Genomic DNA, 23,929 nt, shown 5'->3' with positions numbered 1-23,929 from the left:
TTCAGGCTAATCTTTCATATTCACATGGTAATTACATTGGACGATTTTTGAATGATGAATCAGCCTTGCATACCTGAAATAAACCCACTTGATTATATTATCCTTTTGATGTATTGCTCGATTTTATTTGCTAACATTTTGTTGAGGATTTTTGCTCTGTATTCATGAGGGATACTGATTTGTAGTTTTATTTTCAAATGCCTTAGGTTTTGGTATTAGGGTAATGTTGACCTCAAAAGATGGGGAGAGTTCCCCTTGTTTGTATTTTCTGGAGACAAAACCACCTTTCCAAAATTATAACAGGGGACATTATGACAGTGAAAGAAATCAGACCTAATGAACCTCATTTTGCTTCTAACCTGGAAGCTGTTCTTGTTCATTCCTGGGCATAGGCCAAACTAACTTGGGGAATGAATTCAGTTCATGGTTTGTCTCTGAAACAAAATTGATCATAGCCCTTTCCTGAAAAGACCCCTTTCTTGCCTGAGGACCAGTCCGCCTTTGCAGGACTAACAAATTAGCTACAAGATTAGAAATTACAGTTTAGGGGTCATGCAGCCTCTGGCTCCAAGAGTCTGAACCTCCCCAGTTGCCCCTGGTGATAACATCATTATTGTAAAACCCAAGATCAGTGCTTGAGACATTCTGCAGACCCTGCACTCCAGTGGATCAGCTGACACCATCCAGACTGGTAATCTGGCTCAAGGAGTTCTGCCATCCTACCCAGGAACAGAAAACAGCAAGAGAAACTCACTTAGACCCTCTATGATTCCACCTCCAACCTGACCAATCAGCACTCCACACTTCCTAAACTCCTACCTGTCAAATTATCTTTAAAAACTCTGATTCCCGAATGCTCGAGGAGACTGATTTGAGTAATAATGAAACTCCAGTCTCCTGCAGGGCCGGCTTTGCATGCATTACTCTTTGTCCCTTGCAATTCCTCTGTCTGGATAAATGGGCTCTGTCTGGGTAGTGGGCAAGCTGAACCCGCTGGGTGGTTACAGAGGACACCATGTAGAACTGGTACTATTTCCTCCTTAAATGTTTGATGGAATTCACAAGTGAAACCATCTGCGTCTGGTGTGGGTTTTTTTTTTGTTTGTTTGTTTTTTTTTTTTTTTTGAGACAGGGTCTTAGTCCCTTGCCTGGGCTGGAATGCAGTAGTGTAATCATGGCTCACTAGCCTTGACCTTCTGGGTTCAGGTGATCCTCCCATCTCAGCCTCCTGAATAGCTGGGAATACAGGTAAGTGCCACCAACCTGGCTAATTTTTTTGTAGAGACAGAGTTGGGAGTTTTTTTTGTTGGAAGTTTTTTTTTATAAGTAGGAATGATATTTCTTTAATAGATACAGTACTATTCAGCTTATCAATTTTTAAGTGAGTTTTGGTGGTTTGTGTCTCTTAAGGAATTGGCTCCTTTCATTTAAGTTTAATTTATGGGTTTATTACATATTTGTCTTTAGAACATTTTTATTGTCCTTTTAATTTTTGTGGCTTCTGTAGTAATGTCCCACTTTCATTCCTGGTCATTTGTGTCTTCTCTTTTTTTCTTGGCTAGAGGTTTATTAGCGTTAATGATTTTTTTCTCCCCATAAAACCAGCTTTTAGTTTCAATGTTACTGGTTTCTTTTTTTTCTTTTCTTTTTTTTTTTTTTTTTTTTTTTGAGACAAGGTCTCATTCTATTGCCCAGGCTGGAGTGCAGTGGCATGAACATGACTCACTGCAACCTCAACCTCCCAGGACTCAGTTGATCCTTCCACCTCAGTCTCCCAAGTAGCTGGGACTATAGGTACACACCACCACACCCAGCTAAGTTTTGTATCTTTTGTAGAGATGGGGCCTCACCATGTTGCCCAGGCTGGTCTTGAACTCCTGGGCTCAAGCCGTCTGCCTGCCTTTGCCTCTCAAAAGTGCTGGGATTACAGGCATGAGCCACCGCACCTGGTCTCAGTGTTACTGGTTTCTGTTCCTTACTAATTCATATCTTTTCTTCTGCTTGCATTAAGTTTAATTTGTTCTTATTTCTCTAGTTTCTTTTTTATTTTTTAAATAATTGAAATAAAGATTTTTACAATAGGGATGGGGGATCTCACTGTTGCCTAGACTGGTCTCAAACTCTTGGTCTCAAGCAATCCTCCTGCCTCGACCTCCCAAAGTGCTGGGATTATAGGCACATGCCACTGCACCTGGCCATTGCTCTAGTTTCTTAAAGTGGAGGCCTAGATTACTGATTTGATACCTTTATTCTTCTCTAATAGAACATTCAGGGTATTCTTCCGTAACTCCAGCAATCAAGAGCTCATTTCTTCTGGAGGCAGCCCAATCCACTTTTGAACAACTCTAATGGTTAGAGAGTTTAGTTTGGTATTGAGCCAAGGCTGCTTCCCAATAGTTTCCAGTGTAGATCCTTGTTCTGTTCTTTAGAGTATCGCTGAATGTATTTTTCAAGCTAGTATCTTTAGCTCTTTTATCTCTATTCTTCCCCTAAGGGTCAAGCACTTTGTAAGCATTTTCTACATCTGTCTCCATTTCCTAGTCTTCACGTCCTTCCTCAGCAAACAGAAATATCATGCCTAGTCATACCATGCCATGGTAATGTCTCTAGCAAAGATTACCAAGGACTGCACTGTCACCAAGTTCAATGCATACCTTTCCGTCTTCATCCTATATGGTGTCTCTAAAGTATTAGGCACTGTCCTCCTCAGCTCCTATGACAAGGTGTGCCTTTGTTTCCACCATTTTGGCTTCTTTTTAGCATCTTTGCAGATTTTATCTCTGATCATCCCCTAAATGATTGTTTTTTTTTTTTTCTTATTCTGTTGTCCTGGTTTGTCTCATCTACTCCCATGACTTGAAACACCATTCACTGTCCACTATTAATCAAACCTGTTTTCATCCAGACTTTTCTCTAAAGCTCCGGACCTGGATATCCAACTCCTTGTTGGATGTTCCCACTTGAATATTCCACAGCTCAATGTTTCCAAAGCCGACCACCTTCTCCCCCTTATCACCTGGGGTTCCTTGCTCACAGAATGGCACAATCAACACCTCATCTGCCCAGGCCTAAACCCTGGGGTGCATCTTCTCTCTTTCTCCTATGAAGACTGATTAGTCTTTGTCCTGCTGATTCTCATGTATGATTCTTTCCACGTTTCTCCACACCAACCACCATAACACTAAGAGCTCCGTAAGGGTAGGGATGGCGTCTTTATTTCTGCCTCTCATCTCCAGTGCCCTGCATATAATAATTTCTCAATAATTTATTAAATGTCTAAACATTTGTTACTCTATAAATATTTTAGACAAGTAAATAAATTTGTCTACATGACAGTCCTCCAAGTATGAGAATGCTACTATTACATCCATTCATTCATCCAACAAATATTTATTGAGCACCAGGCACTGTTGCAGGCTTTGCAGATATGATGCTGAACAAGTTAGACTAGATCTTTGCCCTCACAGAATTTACGTTCTAGTTGACAGATAAAAACAAGTAAACAAATCACAATATTTCAGGGTAATAGGCTAGACAGTGACAGGGGTTGGGAAGGGACTACTACAAGGTAGTTAGAAAGGATCTTTTTGGCCGAGTGTGGTGGCTCAAGCCCGTAATCCTAGCACTTTGGGAGGCTGAGGCAGGAGGACTGCCTGAGCTCAGGAGTTGGAGACCACCCTGGGGCCAACATTGGTGAAACCCCGTCTCTACTAAAATACAAAAAATTAGCCAGGCTTGGTGGTGCATGCCTATAATCCCAGCTCCTTGGGAGGCTGAGGTAGGAGAATTGCTTGAACCTGGGAGGTGGAAGTTGCAGTGAGCCAAGATTGCACCACTGCACTCCAGCCTGGGCCACAGAGCTAGACTCTCTCTCAAAACAAAAACAAAAACAAAACCGGTTTTGTTTTTGTTTTTGTGGGATGTTTGAGTTGGTGACATTTGAATACAGAATGGAATAAGTTGGTGACATTTGATTAGAAAATGGAATGAAGCAAGGGAGCTAGCCATGTAGATATGAGGTATGGGTGTTCCAGTACAAAGGCCCTGGGGCAGGGAACAAGTTAGGGTGTAGTGTTGAAGAGACTCGTAGTACATACGGCAGGAGGCCCTAAAGGTAGAGAGAGACCAGATCAGGTGGGGACTTGTAGGCATGGGGCTAAGTGTGAATTTTAAGTGTACCAAGGAGCTATTGAAGTTGTTCCAGAGGACTGGTATACATAGCCCCACTGCCAAGTGTTCTCATCCTTCACTTTTCCAAACATTTCAGTTGTTCCTAGAAATGTCTTATTACTGGAAGGCTGGCCATTGCATGAACTATCAACTTTTTATTTTGTTAATATGGGTAAAGTGGTGTTGGGAGCCATCTTAGAGGATAGCGGAAGGGGAAGAGGGCTCTGGTTCTCTACAAGAGTAATGCTGCTGTTTTGTTCATTTTACATGATGAGCTTCTTCAGATTTCTTTTGGGGAGACAGTGTTCCATTTATCCACTTCAATGCCCCTGCCACCCCGATGCAAACTGAAACTGCAGGACCAGAGGTTCTTTGGGGGTGCTTCCTGCTGGCAAACTTCTGTGTGTGCTTTGTAATGTCATTTATCAATGAAGGTGAGAAACGAGAAGGATGCAATTTCTTAAGAGATGGAAAAGCATTTGCCTGGAAGGTCCCAGAAGATGAGCTATGTGGCTATATGCATGATGAGGTGGCTACACACTCTGCAATACCTTTTGTGGAAGGTGTTTGTTTGGCATTCAAGCTGAGATCATTGTGACTGACAAAAACATCCATTTTGGAGCACACAAAGGCCTGTGTAAGGGATACAAACAAGCTTCCACTGTGGGAGCCCAGGCAAAGGCTGACCTGCCTCTTGTCTGATCCTTATCTTAAAGGATCCACACTAAGCCATCCACTCTGCCTAGGAACCCATCAAGCCATGCCCTGCTGGAAAGGCTCCTTGCTGTAGCCTGCGAAGACCACCTAGCCTGGGTTCTCTCTCCACTCAGCTCCCTCCTCCCCCCTCCACTCTTACTGTTCCAGCCATAGCAGCTGTTTATTATTCAAACATGCTGTCTGTGTGCTCATCACAGAATCTTCACTGTCTCTGGAATGCTGTCTAATCCATCGCTTCTCCCTTACTCTCTTTGCTTAGTAAATTCCTGTTCTTTCAGATTGCAATTTAAGCATCGTTCCCTTTAGGAACACTTCCCTGACCCCAATGCCTCCCTGCTCATGTAGGTTCTTTTGTCAAATGTCCTCAAAGAACCAAGTTCTTTTCCTTTCCAGCATCTTAACTCAATCTATGTTACACATTCCCATACGTGACTAGTTCATGAATGTCTACTCCCCCACCACTGAAATTTAACCTCCATTAAAGTAGAGACAATGTCTATCTTTGACCACATCTTATTCCCAATAGGGAGCACAGTGCCTAATATATAATAAATGCTCAATAACAACTATGTAGAATTAAAGTTGAAAGTCCCAGCATGTAAGGGAATTTAGCCTTAGAACACAATCTCTCCTATTTGGGGCATATGTATTTCTCCTTATTATAACAAAGGGAGTATTACCTCTTCAATTTTACTGATTACTCTGTGAACTATGTGAAGTGGTTTTAAGAACTGTCCATGTAGTGGAATTTTCAGGTATTTTTCATTTTCTTTCCCACTCTCTTTCCCTTTGTTTTTTTTTCCACTTGTATGCATTTACTAAGTTTTCTACATTGAACATATATTAGTTTAAAAAATGAACTTGAAAAAAAAGAACCCTGAAAGCAACTACTTTTTCCCAACTTGAAAATAAAGAACTTTTGGAGTCTTGTTGCTGGAATCAGAGGGGGAAGGAAATGAAATCCTGGCATGCCACCTGATCCAGCAAAGAAAAATATTTGCATAGGGGCCAGGCATGGTGGCTCATGCCTGTCATCCCAGCACTTTGGGAGGCCGAGGTGGGTGGATCATCTGAGGTCAGGAGTTCAAGACCAGCCCGGCCAACATGGTGAAATCCCATCTCTACTAAAAATACAAAAATTAGCTGGGCATGGTGGCACACACCTGTAGTCCTAGCTACTTGGGAGACTGAGGCAGGAGAATTGCTTGAACCTAGGAGGTGGAGGTTGCAGTGAGCTGAGATTGAGCTACTGTACTCCAGCCTGGGTGACAAAGTGAGACTCCGTCTCAAAAAAACAAAAAAGAAAAAATTTGCATAGGTTTCATAAAAATAGCTTTGTTTTAGGCTACACTTAAGGACAAATGACAGATGCAGAACAAAATACAAGTATTATAAAAAAAATACAGTGGTGATGAAGTAAAAGTTAAGCTGACAAGAGGCAGGAAGTGGGAGCATGAGGGGTGGTAATTTCCTCAGTCTTTTGTCCTTTCATGGAAAGGAGTCAAGATACTAAATCCTGTTACCAAAAGCAGCAGTAGAGGTGTAAGTATATTATCTATGATTACAAGAGAAAACAACAGAAGCAGTAATATAATCAAATGTTGAAAGGAAGAGAGGGAAAGAGATAAATGAGATAAAATCTCATCTTTCCAAGTAGGGAGTCAGTAAGTATTGTCTAAAGTTGCTAATTAAGAAATAGGTTACCCTCATGAGTGTTATGGAGGTAACTGGAGGAACTGGAAACAGGATAGGCTGCCCTGGGAATTGGGAATGCAGGTGGGCAGAGGTGCAGTAGAGCCAAGTAGGACGTTTTTCATCGAAAGCTCATCTGTAGTATTTGATTTGTTATAATGTGCAATTAAGAACTTAATGGAATTAAGTTATAATGTGCAATTAACAACTTGAACAAAATGAAGAGGCTGGATTAAATGGTCTCCAAGTCTCTAGAACCAAGAGTCTGTAAAATACACCACTTTTCTCTTTAGAGAAGGAGAGGCAATGAACATTACTGAGCACTAACGAATGAGCTAGCTGCTTTCTGTCAGTCGCCTGCTGTATGCTTCTGGACAGCCCTGTGAGATAGGGCTCACTGTCCCCATCCTGTGGACAAGGACATCAAGGCTGGTAGTAAGGTGAACTTTCCTAACTAGGTCCCCACACAGATGCTTAAATAAGCAGTAAGGCTGACATTTAGATCCAGGAGCCACCCCACTTCGACACCCATTGTTTTTCCATGGGAGCCAATGCAGCCAAAGCCTTGGGAAGCCTGACTTTCCCCCTTCATTATATATACATGTCATTAAATTGCAAAGTTACCAAAAATAGAAACAGAAAATCATTTAAAATCTTAACACCTAAGAAACTTCAGCCTCACTCATATCTGACAGGATCATATCATTTGTTGACTTATTGGGTTTTTGGTTATAGCAACTAACATTCTTTAAACTGAAACTGTGGTATATATGCAGTTTGAAGAACAAGAGTCTGAGCTACCTTCTTCTGTGCAAAGAAATAGGAAATTACTGATACCTTTATTCCCAACTTCCAGAGGTAGCCTCAACCCTGAATTGGTTTAAATAATTTCTTTGCAGATGGACTAATTTTTATAAATCTGCTGATGTGATTCCAAGTCTATAATTAGACAACTCACGTCAGTTTGCACCCACAAATTCCTTCTTCCCTGACCCACCCTCTTAACCCCACCCAAAATTTTCTACCCAGTCTTATCCATCCCATAAAGCCCCATTTAAATTTTACCTTCTAGGAGTCTTCCAAGCCCCTCCAACCCACAGTGCCTTTGCTTTTTAAAAACTTACCAGAGCTCTTATTCATTCAGGGCTTCCACTAAGCCATCTGCAGATTGGGCTATCTTATCTAGCCCAGGGTCCTGAAATCTGAGCTGCTGATGGAGGACCAGGGCAGTGACCCACATCTCATGTAAACATTGATTGAGAGAGAATCTTCCTGAGGGACAACCCATGCGCAGGACCTGCACGTTCTCTATATTTTTCTCGTTGGCATGATATGAGAGACCAGCAAGAATATAGAGAACATGTGTATAACAGGATCTAGATACCCAACAAGGTTGTACCAAATTCTGAAGACTTTCATTCTGACTTGAATAGAGCCTGAGCCAGAGATTAAGTCATTCTTTCATTTATGTAGCAAATAATAGGCACAAGGCTTTCTGCAAGGTGATAGAGTAGGTGAGGGAGACCAGATGCACAACCCTTACCAAGATGATGACAAAAACAAGTAAATGGGCAATTCTAGTAAGTGCTGCAATTGGGGTATGCCTGGGGTCTATGGGGATGCAAAGAGGAGCAACCAATTCAGACTTTTGGGGAGGATGATAGGGAAGGCTTTCTGAAGAAGGACGCTAAGTTGAACCAGGGGGAACAGTACCTGCAAAGGCCCCAAAACGAGGCCATAGTAGGGCAGGGCTGAGAGCCAAGGTAGACTGAAGCTTTCAGTGCTGGAGGAGTGATATGAGACAGGAAGGAGGGGTGGGCAGGAGCAGTTTGGGAAGAATCTTCTAAGCCTCTCTTAGGTTTCTGGATATTATCCTGATGGTTTTCATCAGGGAAATGGCCGAGCTGCAGTTTCACCTTCTGGTTGCAAGGGAGAAAGGACTGGGGGAGAGCAAAGGGGGTGTTGGGAGAGTCCAAGCAGGAGAAAGCAGGGCCAGGAGTAGCGGCAAAGGAAATAGAAGGAAGTGAGCAGAGGCCACAGACCTGATGACTGGACATGAGGGCGGGAGGAAAAGGACCCCTACCCAGGGCACCTGTATGATGATGGTGCCGTTTGTGGAGTCAGAGGACAGTGAGGCTGCAGGCAGGAGGAAGCCAAGGTCAGATTCAGGCAAGGTACATTTCTGATGTATGTGGACACGGAAGAGAAGATGTCTAAAAGGCAACTAGATGTGAGGCCTGGGCCCTGCAGAGTCTGCAGAGTAGATCTGAACTTGGAAGTCAGCATGGGATGGAGCTGACTCCAGGGGAAAGGAACCGCGCAAGTGCAAGGTTTGCATGAGTGGGTGCTTCTCAGGGTGACCAAGACCCTTCCGGAGACTTCAGTTCCTCTGACTATGAGACCCAAGAGAAAAACAGCACAAAGTGCTCCTTGAGTTCAAGGGAATACATAAATTCTGAACATTTCCATGTCTACTAGCATACAACCTAAACAGGGATAAAAAGACACCTTTCAAGTCAGAAATAGGGAAGATACCACTTCTCTGCATTTGCTGCTACCTCTTTATTCCTTTCTTTAGGTCACCAAATATCTATTGAGTGCTTGCTCTGTGATCTGGCAGACAACTCAAAGGCACAGAGATGAAGATGACACGCTCCATGGAGCCAGGGAAGGGCCTGGATGCTGTGGGAAACACTACAATAGGTAGAACTCTGTAAAAATGAGATTTCAATGAAGTTTACCATCTAGTGGAGAAGAGATCCAAGGACACCCGTGACTGAGAAATAAAACAGAATCAACTGGGTGCAATAGGAGAAGTTGCTGACAAAGGGCTTTGGAGACTGAGAAGAGAGAGAAACATCACCAAGTTCTTTACAGAGAAAGGCATTTGATAAAATGTGTGTTGAATGAAAGGACCAGGGGTTTGTGGAGGATGAGGAAATGATGGCTGTGAGATGGGCCTGAGAGGAGGGGCAGGGTTTTGAACTTGGGAGGAAAGGTGCCATCCCATTCAGAAGGAGGATGAAATCGGGGATAAAATGAGGTGGCTGATATGAAAGTAGGGCATCCTTGGCTTGGGTTTGTGAGAAGTGTGGGCCACAGTGCTATGGGCAGTCAGGAGCCAGGCTTTCAGTTCTAATGGGGCTTAGAGAAAAGGCCGATTCAAGTCTCTTTGCTCATGGCAAGAGGAGGAAAGGGGGCTCTTGGTAACCGAGGACCTGCTTCTTAAGTGTTGGAGACTTTGCATTCATTACCTCTTTTAACACTAAGAACTCTCTGAGGTAGCTCCTTAGTCCCAGCACTTTTCAGGTGTGGAAACTAAGGCTTAGAGAAGAAGTGTGTCCCATCTTTTGGCTTCCCTGGGCCATACTGGAAGAAGAATTGCCATGGGCCACAGATAAAATAAAATACACTAACAACAGCTGATGAGCTTAAAAAAAAAAAAAAAAATCGCAAAAAAAACTCAACGTTTTAAGAAAATTCATGAATTTGGGCCGGGCTGCATTCAAAGCCGTCCTGGGCCATGGGTTGGATAAGCTAGGCTTAGAGAATATAACAGAGTCTCATAGCTATCCAGTATAGAGGCAAGACTTGAACCCAAGATTTCTGAATCCAAAGATACATGGTTTCCAGTGGAGACCATGGAAATCAATCTGAAATCAGGCTGAGAGAGCCTCATGCAACTCACCCTGCCCTTCCCCTTGGCCTCATTCTGTGTAAGAGTCTCCAGACTTAATGACACCAGTTCTTTGATAGGCATGGTATCTTCTTTGGACACAGGCAGAGTATAAGTAAATAGAGTAATACTTCTTATTAAATGAAGAAATGGGTGATAAACCAGAGCTATGGCCTCTTAGGATTGTCTTGCTGCCAAAGGGCTGGTCTCATCTCCAAGTGGCCATTGGGTCTACCAGGCAATCATCTTCTTTAATATCAACCTCACTGTGTTCTACTTGATGAGTTTTATAGCCCTCGATGGGACAAAGGCATGAGGATTCCTGGGTGCCTTTAACAAGTCTCAAGTTGGGAATGCTGATTTTAAAACTCCAAGTGGCCACTTAGAATCTTCTGGGTAGTAAATGTCCCCAGCATGAGTTTCCCTTACTCATCATTAGGCAGCAGACTCTGCCCCCTAGAATGAGTCTCCTTCAGAACCGTAATGGTGCTGGGAGGGAGAGGCTGGGCTTGCAATGCAGTCGATGCATCAGCAAAGACCCCAGGAACTAAGTATGTTTATTACAAGTGACTGGAATGTGCAATCAGCAAATTCACAGACAGGAAATAAAAATGAATTAAGTTTGCAATTTAATTGGAATAGAGACCCACAGTCGTCCTTTCCCCATGCTGCCTTGAAAAAGGAACAGCTGACTGGTGAGCCCTATCCAGTTAGTGTCCTGGGCTTTGCTGCATTGCCTTGCTGTACAGGACTGTGCATCTGACCAGGTGGAAGTGGGCATTTCGGGAGGAAAGCTGCTGTCCAGATACCAAAGCAGGACAAATGCCAGCACCTGCAATGCTGGAACAACGGGCAGTTTCCAGGGGTCTCAGATCATTGCTACTTTTGCTGGGAGACAATGATACCATCTTGTCAGGGTTTGTGCTTATTTTGGGGGTATGGGGGGAGTTTATTACCTAAGGCTGCTGGGTATAGTTTATGTAGCAAGTGTAGTACCCAAAGGCATCACATCCTAGGGAATGCCAAGCACACTGCAGAAATCAGAGATTGTTTATAATCACTTTCTAGCAGACGTTATTCTTTAAAAATTAATATATTTAAAAAGAGGTGAAATGTCTTGAGGAATGATACCTTTTTATGATTTCCTGAAGGCAACATGTGTACTAGTGATGGCCCTGGGGTCACCTCATACATCAACCACTATTGAGAGGCAGCAGTGGCTTTTGGAGAGGATTCTGACACCAATTCAGGTGCAGCAGGATCGATCAACAGCTACGGTGAACTAGAAAAGCACAGTGGCATACAAACTACAAATTTGCTGTTCTTGATTTCCAATGACCATCATCATTAATAATCTAGTTACCTTACATGTGGTATTTGACTTGAAATTTGTCATTTTCTTCTGGAAATGCACCAAATACTTAATTCAGCCCCTAGGCAAAGACTGTTCTCTGGAAAATTACTAACTTAGATATGTTTTAATGATTGCCACTCTAGCCTCTTTTCTTTTTATTGGCTATCTTTATGTTCACTTCCAAAAAATCAGAAAATGCAGATAAATTTTTTAAAGGAAGAAAAAATGTATAACTCCACCACCCAGGAGTCATCACTGCTATAGCCTTTTCCAGAGTTTGAACTGCCCAGTTCTTCTCTGCACATACCATTTCAGCATATATTTCAAACTAAGAACAGAATATACCTACTCTTCTATAATCTATTTGTATCATTTAGTATATACTATCAGCATCTTCCCATGTGCAGTACAAAGCTTCTATCTGGATTTTTTGGGCCTATTTTTAGTTATCCTACATCCTTTTTAAAATGATCATCCTACTCCTCAAAATTATTTGATAAATGAATATTCACTAAAGTACCAGCTCTCAGGGCATGCTCTTTCTCCCAACACATCTCAGCAACCCCATTTTAGTGGGGCCTTCTAAAGATCAGATAACATTCCAAACCCATGGAGTGAGTCTCTAATAGAATTTCAGACACTGTGATAGAAAGTGGCGGTGCTCTTTCTGGGGGACTGGGGGGGTGTTCTTGGTGCCCTTGAATTACAAGGCCAAAGTGGTAAACGTCAACAAGCCTTAAGGTGGAAGCCAAGGACAATGGGATTCAGTCTTGCCCTGATACAGACCTGCAGTGAACCTCAGTTTCTTTCTCTGTAACTTGACCCCCAAAGTATGCCATGTGGTTGGGTTGTGCAGCCAGGCAGAGAGTGGTAATAATAGATAAGTTGGTGGAATAGGCATAGCTGAAATCTTCTGAGCCTTGTGGGTCAAAGTTGGAAGTTTGAATTTTAAGTATAACAAGAATCCACCTGTTAGTTTTAAGCTGGAGAGTATACAATTTATAATGTATGAAGACCCCTTTGCTGTTAATGCTAAGGCATGACCCTCTCTCTGCTCAAGCATGGAAAGGCAGTGACCCTCAGTGGAGCTGGGTTTGAGACATTTCTCTTAAACAGAGCATAGGGAGAAGGCATTCTTTGTGTGTGTGTTTGTGTGTGTTTCTCTGTTAGTATTCCTGAAGCAGAAGACAAGACTTCCCACCATGGCCAATGGGAGGAGGGTGGCTGCCAGAGGTGTTCTCTTAGGGCCTCTCACTGGCCTCTAATTTGGACTGGCCAGCTTCCCTGGCTTCATTTGCCTTTCTTGGATCTTAAACTGGTATTTCCTCAGGGTAAATCAAATAGGTGGTCAGCCTGTAAGTCACAGCCAAGTTCGATGCTAGCAAATGCATCTATAAATTTTTTTAATGAGGCCAGATGTAGCTCTGGGATATATGTTACCAAGAATAAATCTTACCAACTAGCAGAGTAGCTGGAAAAGACAAAAACCCTCATGACTTTCCTCCTCCTCATATGTCACGACCTTGTCTGGTTTAACCCCTTTCCTTCTTAACTTTTTGATCCCCTATTGAGGTTTTATGTCCCCCGCTTCAACTTCATATTAGGAAAAATTCTAAACACATAAAATAGTTGAAGGAATAATGAATATCCTTATACCCTTGATGTACAGTCAAAATGAACATTTTGTCATATTTGCTTTAACTTTATTTTACTGAGTCATTTGAGAGTAAATGGAAGACATTGAGTCACTTCAGCCTTAAATATCTAAGCATGCAACTCCTAAAAACAAGGACATCCTCTTGTGCAACCTCAGAATTGTGATCCCCTAAATTTAAAATTTTCTTAATATGATACACAATGTAGTCAAGACTAAAATTTCCTCAATTGTTCTTAAAATGTTTCTTTTATAGATTTTTTGTGGAACCAGGATTTAACCATGATGAGTTTTCCAAAGTGTGAATAATATGCAATTGCTATACAAAAACAACGAACTTCAACCATCCCTCCTTGGAGAACTCCCAGGAGCTTGTGCTTCTGCAGAAGTTTCTCTCTGGGAGGAGTTAATAAGTGAAAGTTATGATTCAGTAACTTTGTATGTACCAAGTGTCATGCTAATGTTTACTATTCCCACTATATGATAACTACAAGAGAAATAATCATTAGGTGATTAAGAACCGCGGTCTGTCTACTGTAAAATTGCTGTGTTGACAGTAAAAGCAAAAAAATGTTTTTAGGGTCAGGATGCAAAAATATTTTACGGTAAGGAACTCACATCAGAATTCAAGGGATTCATGTTTTATTTTTGCATTACTTTCTGTCTTAATTTTCTTTTTGTATTATAGTTAGTTAATTTAAAACTGATGGACCACCAGTTTTAAAACTGAGGGGTTCCATCAAATATCAAAAACCTTAAGTGTTCCCAACTCACTTAGTCTATGAGGCTAACTGGAGACTTGATTTCTCTTGGCTACAGGCTACCATAAAGATTCCGTGTACATATTTAAAAAAGATCCAATATGATCCTAAGAATACCAGATTTATGCAGAATGGCATTAGACTCTACCTTTAAGGTTCTGTTCACAGCTGAGTGAAAAACTACCATTTTTAGCTGATTTCCTAAAGAGCATCATCAAACCAGTATTTTCTTAACCTTTAACTCTGATTTTTGAGGCAACAAAAAGACAAATAACACTAATGCATTATGTTTTTGCATGGAGAAAGGAGCTGGAAATGGGAGGTCCAGGCACCCCACAGGGATTGCTGCTTGGATTTTCTGGCAGGAGGGGGATGGGGAGCTGGGCCCTAACCAGAGAGCTTAGTGTTCTAAACATTCCCTTATATGGAGGCACATAATGTGTTTCCCGCATACTGATGTTAAGCCCCAAGGATACAGAGCCTGTGAAGCAGGCAAGAAATCAGGCTTCCCATTTACACCATGACCCTCTCCCTTGCACAGAATGTACAAGCCGCAGCTTCCAGCCCTCATTTGGGACTCCAGGTGCAGTGGAAAGCTCAACCCAGAGACGCTGCCTCTGCTCCTGTTCCACTGGTCCCTCACTTCCAGCAGCTCTTCATAGCCCTTGCTAAATCTATCAGTAATTTAATCTTACCTGATTCTGTGTGTGATCTTTTCCTGTCAATCTATGCCTTGCTTGAATAGTGCTGTATATTACTATGTTTCACCTCCAACCCCTTCCTCAGACCACTGAATTGTCAAGGGGATAATAGAATTATTATTCTGGATCAGAATCATGTCTGGTCAACAGGAAAAGATCTATAGCCAGGAAACTCTGGCCTAGAAAGTGGGCTTTCTCCTCCCTCAAGTATATGCCAATGTCTTCCAAGGTTAGCATTTCCTAAAGTGGAAATTGGGCATACAAGGAAATGTGATTTAATCATAACGAGCCACACAGTGAGCAAGTTCTTTCCTTTTTCAGTTTCCTATCAATCTTTCTGACAACCTTAATGAGAAAGTCTCCATTTGAAACCAGCACATGTTAGCACCTAATATTTACTAATCTTGTGTTTATCAAAGAGGGAATAGGGCTTGTGTTCAGAGATCTGGGCAGGCAGCAGCTGGAATTATATGACTTTGCTGTATTTTGATTGAATGTATTATTCTGGTTGCTTTCTAATGATGGCAAGAGATGATTTTTTTTTAAATGGAAGTGATAGTTTCCTTTTAAAATTAAGTTTCAGTAAAAAGATTATGTAAATAACAGAACCAGTGATCTGCAGATGTGGCAAGAACTGTGACAACTAAGCATCAATGTCAAGAGTCTGGCAGCTCTAGTCCAAGAAAATGCTTCTAGATCAGAGATCCTCCACTCTGGCTGCACATCAGAGTCAAGTGTGGAGCTTTTAAAATATCTGGGTCTGGCCAGGTGTGGTAGCTCATGCCTGTAATCCCAGCACTTTGGGAGGCTGAGGCGCATGGATCACGAGGTCAGGAGTTCAAGACCAGCCTGGCCAACATGGTGAAACCTGGTCTCTACTAAAAATACAAAAATTATCCAGGCATGGTGGTGGGTGCCTGTTATCCCAGCTACTCGGGAGGCTGAGGCAGAGAATTGCTTGAACCGAGGAAGTGGAGGTTGCAGTGAGCCAAGATCGTGCCACTGCACTCCAGCCTGGATGACAGAGCAAGACTCCGTCTTAAAAAAAAAAAAAAAAAAATCTAGGTCCATTCTCTCTCAAGGGTTTTGTTTTCCTTGTGACAGGCCTCAGAGATCAGAATTTTTAAGCAGATTTCCAAGTGATTTAAATGAGCAGCCACAGTTGAGACCATTGCACTACCCTGCACTGCCTCCCTGGTGCTTGGCGATGTCTGTTGTAGAATAATACTCAGTAGCGCAAACTGTAATATGACCCTGCCCATTGGGGGTCTCCTCACAGAAAAGTCATTGATACAGAACTACATAAACTACATAACCAAGGCTCTGATTTCTTGGCAGTTACTGGCAAGGCTCACAAAATAAGCAAAAATTGATCTGGCTTTGGATGAAGGTGATGGATTGCCTGTCTAGAATGGTGGTATCTTGAGGATTTTAGAGGATAAACATTACACCACGATGAAGCTGAAATGTCCCTCCCCTGATTTATGGTTAATGAGCCCTGTGTTAGGTGCTGAGGATACACTAATGACCCTTACCTGGGAAATCTTTCCTATCACCTCTACCTCCTGTTTCTATGGATCAGTTCTTGTTTTATGCCATTTTTCACTCTATTCTGTATCTAAGCTTAGGGTCTCTGACTATAAATTTTCATCAGTAAAATTCTGAACAAAACATCAACTGGTAAATGTTTATCAATCAAATCTATATAGTTGCCATTGTTAAATGGTGTGTTAATAGTTAAAAGCTTTGGGAATGGCTGGGCACGGTGGCTCATGCCTACAATCCTAGCACTTTGGGAGGCCAAGGCAGGTGGATCACTTGAGGTCAGGAGTTAGAACCAGCATGGCTGATATGGTGAAAGCCTGTCTCTACTAAAAATACAAAAACTAGCCAAACATAGTGGCACATGCTTGTGATCCCAGCTACTTGGGAGGCTGAGGGACGAGAATCACTTGAACCCAGGAGGTGGAGGCTGCAGTGAGCCAAGATCGTGCCACTGCACTCCAGTTTGGGCAACAGAGTGAGACTCTGTCTCAGAAAAAAAAAAAACCTCTGGGATCATCTTGCCCACTACTGGAGGGCTTGGAGGGCTAACCCTCTATGCTGACAACCCACAGGTAGGGGTGGTGAACAGTGCCATCATGGATGGGATATGCCCTGGAGTCTCACACTCTGTCTGGCTCATGGGGGCTCTTGGTCTTATCTGTGGAACCAGTGACTCTTACCTCTCAGACCATTTTTTCCCAAGTCCTGATATGTTCACACTAGCAGGTTTGTTTTTCAGATAAGGCCATTTCTGAAAAGATGTAAATATACTTAAATATCATAAAGTCACACAAAGGAAGGGTATTATTGGGAGTCAAAGTGCCTCCATTCCACAAAGCGTGGATCATTTTCAACCAAAAACATAATCTGTGTCTGGGCTAAGAGAAACACTCATACAGAAAGGCCAGAGGCATTACTTGTGGGTGCCTGGGCAAAGGGACAGGACAAGCTTCTTGGGCAGCTGGAGGAGTTTTTTTTCTCAGAGTGATGGGCAAAATCATCCCGGATCAAGCACAGGTGGGTGTATGGAGTGACAGTCTGAGAGGGGTGGCTGAGATGGGGCTTTTACTTTTTTACTTTCCATGCATTTGAATTGTGTACATTTGCTACGTATGAGTCTTTCCTTTTAAGGAAAAAAGTAATAAATATTTAGTGCAATAAATCTAAACAATAAAGTCTAAAAAGTTAGAGACACTTCTCCCGTGCCCTTGTCACCCATCACACCCCACAGAGGCAGTCACTTTTCTCACCTTGGTGAGTACTGCTTTTATAACTACTAATTTTATGAGAAAATCTGCTAGAACATAAAAACATCTGGAAGAATATCCTTTAGAATGTGAACAGAGGTCAGCTGGGCGTGGTGGCTCATGCCTGAAATCCCAGCGCTTCAGGAGGCCGAGGTGGGCAGATCACTTGAGGTCAGGAGTTCAAGACCAGCTTGACCAACATGGTGAAACCTCATCTCTTCTACTAAAAATACAAAAATTAGCTGGGCGTGGTGGTGCATGCCTATAATCCCAGCTCAAGGCTGAGGCTGAGGCAGGAGAATTGCTTGAACCCAGGAGGCAGAGGTTACAGTGAGCCGAGATCACGCCACTGCACTCCAGCCTGGGCAACAGAGTGAGACTCCGTCTTAAAAAAAAAAAAAAAAAAAGTGAACAGAGGTCATCTTAGTGTGACAAAGTGGTTTTTGTTTTCTTTCTGCTTCTCTGAGTTTTCAATCAATGAATTTATTTCAATTATGTAATAAAAACAATTAGAGGAAAGACATTAAAAGGTAGAAGTAGGAGACAGAAGGTCAGATGTGGAGATGGAACTATTGAAAAGAACAAAAACAATCAGCAAAGCTCAGCTGGGCATCTCTCTGTACTGTAATACGCTAACCTTAAGGATCTTTGAACTCCAAGGCACATCTGGTTTTCATCCAGACTCCTGCACTAGCTGTAATGCTGGGAAAATCAGCTCCCTCTTGGGGCCTCAGTTTTTCTATCTACAAAATTTGAGGATGCACTAGATGAGCAGTTTTCAACAGGGGGAGGTTTTACCTTCCTAAGGAATATCAGGCAATATCTAGAGACATTATTGATTGCCACAATGAAGGGTACTACTGGAATATAGTCCAGAAATGCTGTTCGACATCCTATAAAGTCCAGGGCAACCCCCTAGAAGATTATCTGGCTCCAAATGTCAGTGGTGCTGAGGTTGAGAAACCGGCCCTGGATGGTCTCTGGGGGCTTTTCCAGATCTGACTGGCATTCAGATCAGTGAGTTTGGGTCTAGACACTCCTCAGCTCTGGTGAAGGCAGTAATGCTCTCAAATGACTGACCAGAGTGTTTCTGTGGTCCACTCTAATAAAATAAGGAGAGAAGAAGTAACAGAGATGGAGGCAGAGAACACTCTAGGCAAGAGGCCTTGCAGTAAAAGGCAGACTAAACGGCTCTGTCCTTCCCAGGGACTCGGGCCTGCCTTCCCTCACACGTACAAATAGGTCCCTCTCCTGGTGTATGCTGGCATAACAAACAATGGCCGGAAGTCTAGAAAACCATGCAAAATTTGAACAAAAACTTAGTGATTGCTATTTCCCTAATGACCACTTTCTGATTTCTCAGGGAAGGAAATACTAGAGGAAACACTAGGCATTAATAGAATTTCCTTTAAAAACCTGATACATATAAAAATACTTAGCAAATGCTGATTTGTTTCAGATTAGATCCAACAAATATTAAGAGGCTGCGATGATCAGACCATTTATGGATACGAGATAAATGACAGACATAGCACTACCACTACAGATTGCAGGAAGAAGGTCTTTTCAAGAAGTGGTGCCAGAACAATCTGGAAATAAAAGATTTATACCTCCCATTAAATCAATTCTAGGTGAATAATATGATGTTCTAGAACATCAATTCTACGTGAATAATATGGACTTAAAGGTCCGTTTAGCTTTGAAAGACTAACCTCTAAAACTTTCAGAGGATAGCTCATCTTTATGCGTTAGAGTAGGAAAGGTTTTCTAAACAAATCACAAGAGTATCAACCGTAAGGGAAAAAAATAACTACACTAAGCCTCAAGAACTTCTATTCACCAAAAGACAAGCCAGAGTAATATATCTGCAATACATGTATCCATAATATATAATGGCCACAAATTCATAAGAATGACTTAAAAAGGCAAGAATGTTGACCAGCACTTCACAAAAGATGGTGTCCAAATGGCTAGTAGCATGTGGAAGGAGAATCAGCATCGTTAGGGAAATCAAAATCATAATGAAACGTGACAGCACCCCCAGAATGGCTATGATTAAAGAGGGACAAATTGTTTATGAGGCTGCAAAGAAATTATAACTCTCATATACTGCTGAATGGGAGTATAAATTGGTACAATTTGTAAAACTGCTTTGAAGCTAACCTAATAGGTATTTCCCTAATAAAAATAGGAGCATCTATACACCAAAACACATGTACAAGAATATTCATGACATCATTATTCATAATAGTACCAAACTATAAACAACCCAAATGTCCACCCACAGTAAAATGGGTGATTCAGTTAGTCTGTTCATGCAATGAGAATACTAGAGTAATTGATTTGGTAATAAAAAATGGATCATCTACAACATGGATGAATCTCAAATGTAATGTTGAATGACACAGGTCAGAAAGGAAAGGGAAAACATACTAGATAACTCTATATGAAGTTCAAGGACAAGCAACACTATCTCTGGAAATAGAACTCGGAACCATGATTCCTTGCGGAACACTGAAGAGGGCAGGAAAGAACCATCTATGTACTATAAATGTTCTGTGTCTAGACCTGGGCTACATGGACATGTGCCTTCATCAAGCTGTACACTTAAGATTTATGCATTTGACTGTAATACATTAATTGAAACCACCAGAACACCCTATAAAAACCCAAAACCAGAAAAATGATGCACAGGTACCTGGGTTCCTGTGCTAATATTGCACCCTGAATTTTGAGAAATATTTATAAGCACCTAACTTAAAGAGGAAAATACCTTTGTCCAAGTGATCAACCGTTCAATTTATATCCCTCTACCTATCAATGATATATTAATCTGTTTTTTAAAAAAAGGCAGAAAAAGACAAAAAATGGAAAAGTAAAATGGGCAAGAGATTTCTTTTTCCTTTGCACTTTCTGGTATTTCCCAGTTTTTCTAAAACTAGCATATACTATTTTAAAATTATAGGTCAATAATAATACATGAATATGCTTTCCTTGTAAGAAATTAAGACATTCCAGATAAAGCTAAAAAGTCCCTGTTGACCTCTAATCCTGGATTCCTCCCTAATACCTAGAGAAAATGACTGTTAATTATTGGTATGCTTTTTTTTCTATATCTTTTTCAATGCAGAGTTATTTGTGGTTTATATCTATGGCATCATGTGTGTCTTGTCCTAAAACTTTTTTAAGCTCAATATTGTATCTTTCACTATTTTTTATCTTGGTATGTGCAAAGCTACTTTATCAGCTTATTCTTTTTACCTGCTTCAGAGTTTTCCATGAGAATGGATATTCCACAGTTTATACAGCTTTTCCTCTACGATGGCCATTAGGCATCTTTCTTTTTTTTTTTTTTTTTTTTGGCAATTAGTAGTCTTCTTTCATTGAGAACAATCGGTATGTCATTTAAAAATTTAATTCTAGCTTCCTAAACTAAAAAAAGCTCCAGAAAGCTCATGCCTCATTCTAATCTCAGAAAGCACTGTCTAGGCTTGGAGATCTCCCCAGCTGTCTAAGCAGAAAGGGGAATGTGGACTTCGGTGAGCCTAATCCGTACTCTGTGTTCCCCATCCTTCCCCGACCCCTAGCCCCCAAGGACTGGGATGATCAATACTGGAAACCTGTGCTTTAGTTCTTCCACCTCTGCTGCTGCTATGCTGTGTGACCTCAGGTGAGTTCCTCCTCTCTCTGGTTCTCAGTTTTCTCACTTATGAATACAGGGGGTTGAAACATTCATGCTGTAGGGGGTCTGTCTCAGGTCTCAGCTCTGAAGGTCATTGATACTGAGTGTCCTGTTGTCCTCAGTGATACATGTGAGTGACCACCCAGATGGTGCCTGAGGAAGTGGTCCTTTCCTTGTGGCCCCCATCAATAGTCTGCCTCTGGATTCTGAACAGGGGAAGCTAAAATGATGGTCTCTGAGTCACAGTTCCTCATGAAAAGAGGTGCTTAACAGCAGACACTCGGGGACTGAGGCTTCAGGGACCTCCCCCCACCCAACCACCTCTACTGTTCTGGTGTCCCCGAGGCCTTCAGAAGTTGTTCCTATTTATCCCTACAACTTCTGAAGGCTACGTTGCTATAGCAACCTGGGTCTGCTGATCTGTGTTAAAAACTTATCAATTAGCTGTCTGGAGAGTCCATTTAAGGGGTAACAGAGAAGCAATTACTCCTTATAGAGGAAGCGCAAACAGTCCCCATTTCAGAGCCTCTCAGGGAGAGTCTGAGAACGGCAGGTCCAAGTCACTCATTTTAGGGACAGGGGCACTGAGGGATGAAATGAACTGGTTCATCCCAAGTCACAAAGACAATTAGAGGCAAGGCATCCTTTCTGGCTCTGATTCGGAAGCTCCATTATCTCTCTACCTTTGTTCCAGGCTTCTCCTTTCCCCTCCCGTCTATTCTCCAAGCACCTATTGCCTCCAAGATGGGCTCTAGACTGTAAGAGCCTTGTCCTTCACTCTCCCAATAGCCCCCAGGCCTTTGAAAACAGCCAGGCAGACCCCCTCACCTGCTGCTTACATGGCATCCTGCGGTGGCCCATGAAGCCCCAGTGACCTGCTGCCTGGCTGCCTCCCTCCACGGCTCTAAACTCTGTCCCCTTGGCACCAGCTCACTATAAGGTCCTCCCTATTCCTTAAGACCAAGCTCCATCCTCTTCAAAAACAGCACATCTCTCTCTGACACAGTCACTCTCCCTTTATCCTGTAATCCTGTGTATTCCTTTACAGCTTCCCTCCCCATCTGCAACCACACTCTGATTGTTGTGACTTTGCTTGTTCCCCTCTCTGGAATAAAAATGGTAAAACTCTGTCTCTTATTCATGACCATTTATCCACAACCTAGAACTGCTCCAGGCAATGAAGAGGCTCACTACGCCTCTTGCTGAATGAGTGGATGGCTGGCTGGATGCTGAAAGAGATTCCCACTAGGTCCTGAGAATGAGGCATCCCAGATAACATCCTTCTGTTTCCTTCTGCTCCAGGCTGTCTCCGTTACCTCGACACCTGTAGGACTGGGCCCACCGGGAGCACCATGTGGAGAACAGAGACAAATTGGAGTGCCTTGGGGAGGAAGGAGGAGAGCACAGTCTCTGAGTCAGCCATGAGGCAGAGCAAATACAAGTGGTCATGCAGGAAGAAGAGTGTGCTGGTTCTGCGGGGTCCCAAGAGGGAGATGTACGGGGGTTGTGCTTTGTTCAATATGACAACACTACCGATGGTTTAGTTCTCACTGCATGAGCTTTACATTGGTGTATCTTTCCAGCCTTGACACTATCCTGCAGGGTAAAACAACTGTCCCCCATCATAAAAAATGAAGGTAACAGTGCATGTTTTCCCCTCAGCCTGGGACAGCTTCACCAGGCAAATTCCTGCTCATTTTCCAGGCCACCTCCCTGGAGAAGTCCTTCCTCAACCCCAAGAACACATTGAGTTCTCTGTCTTCTGTTCCCATGGGACCCTGCACTCACCCCTCCTAGCTCTTGCTGTAACAGTAGACACATGATTTTGGTGTAAATATGGACAGGACAGGAGGCAGGGCTGGACACTGCTACATGCCCCAGAACAGTGCCTGTCCTATGGTATCCAAGGAATAATTATCTAACAAGTGAGATGGAGCAGGGAACCCTCTTAGGGGCCCTGCAGCACCGCCCCCACCAAGCATGGAAATAAAATCTTGAGTTTCTTCAAGGGAAATTCCAGGCACCTAGCTAGCCCTGAGAAGTAAATAAGCAAGCTGATAAGAAGGTAATAGTAACTTAAAACAACAGCCAAGGAAGCTAGAATCATGGGATGTTTGATTCCCTACAGAAATTAAAGATAACATCTTCACATATGAACCAGGGTTCTTTTTCAGAAACCTGGACCCACACCAAACAGATGTGCTGGCATGCAGACCTCAGATAAGAGGGAACTGCAGGCTGAACTCTGACCGCAGTTCCAGTTCTTTGTTCTAAATTTATTCCTAGGAGGCCTGGAAGAAGCCATACCCACAAGCCAGAGCTAACATTCTTTTCTGCTGACCCTAAATTTTAAAACAAAGCTTCTCTTCCTTACCCAATTGCAAAGCAGAAACTCTCTGAAATCTACCTATGACTATAAGCCCCCACCCACTTCAAGATAGCCTGCCCCTTTGGGCTGAACCAATGTGTAGCCTCCATACAATGACTTATAACTTTGCCTGAAACTTCCGCTTTCCTGAAATTTACCCCTGCCTTTAAAAACCCTTGTTTGCAAGCCACTGGAGAGGCGGGGTGTTAAGCGAGAACTGCTCAGTTCTCCTTGCTTGGTACTCTGAAAATAAACACCCTCCATTCTCCTGCAGTAAACCTCGGCGTGGATGTTTGTTCTTACTGTGCCAGGCAAGTGGATCGCAGTTTGGTTCCATAACATGAGGGAATGGCAAACTGAGA

General features: G+C 42.5%; 1 protein-coding gene and 1 long non-coding RNA gene across 3 annotated transcripts in view; one reads left to right on the top strand and one right to left on the bottom strand.

The window, feature by feature from the left end:
• The window catches only part of CYFIP2 (cytoplasmic FMR1 interacting protein 2), a 134,444-nt gene that overhangs the window by 14,832 nt on the left and 95,683 nt on the right, over window positions 1-23,929 (bottom strand). The window lies entirely within an intron of this gene.
• On the top strand, window positions 1,144-23,823 carry LOC134739615 (uncharacterized). Its single transcript, XR_010126454.1, has 3 exons — window positions 1,144-1,248; window positions 21,105-21,187; window positions 22,502-23,823. It is a non-coding gene; the product is annotated as an uncharacterized LOC134739615 (long non-coding RNA).

The sequence above is a fragment of the Pongo pygmaeus genome, chromosome 4 (assembly GCF_028885625.2).
Source record: "Pongo pygmaeus isolate AG05252 chromosome 4, NHGRI_mPonPyg2-v2.0_pri, whole genome shotgun sequence".
NCBI lineage: Eukaryota > Metazoa > Chordata > Mammalia > Primates > Hominidae > Pongo > Pongo pygmaeus.
This window is presented reverse-complemented; position numbering and strand designations above follow the sequence as displayed.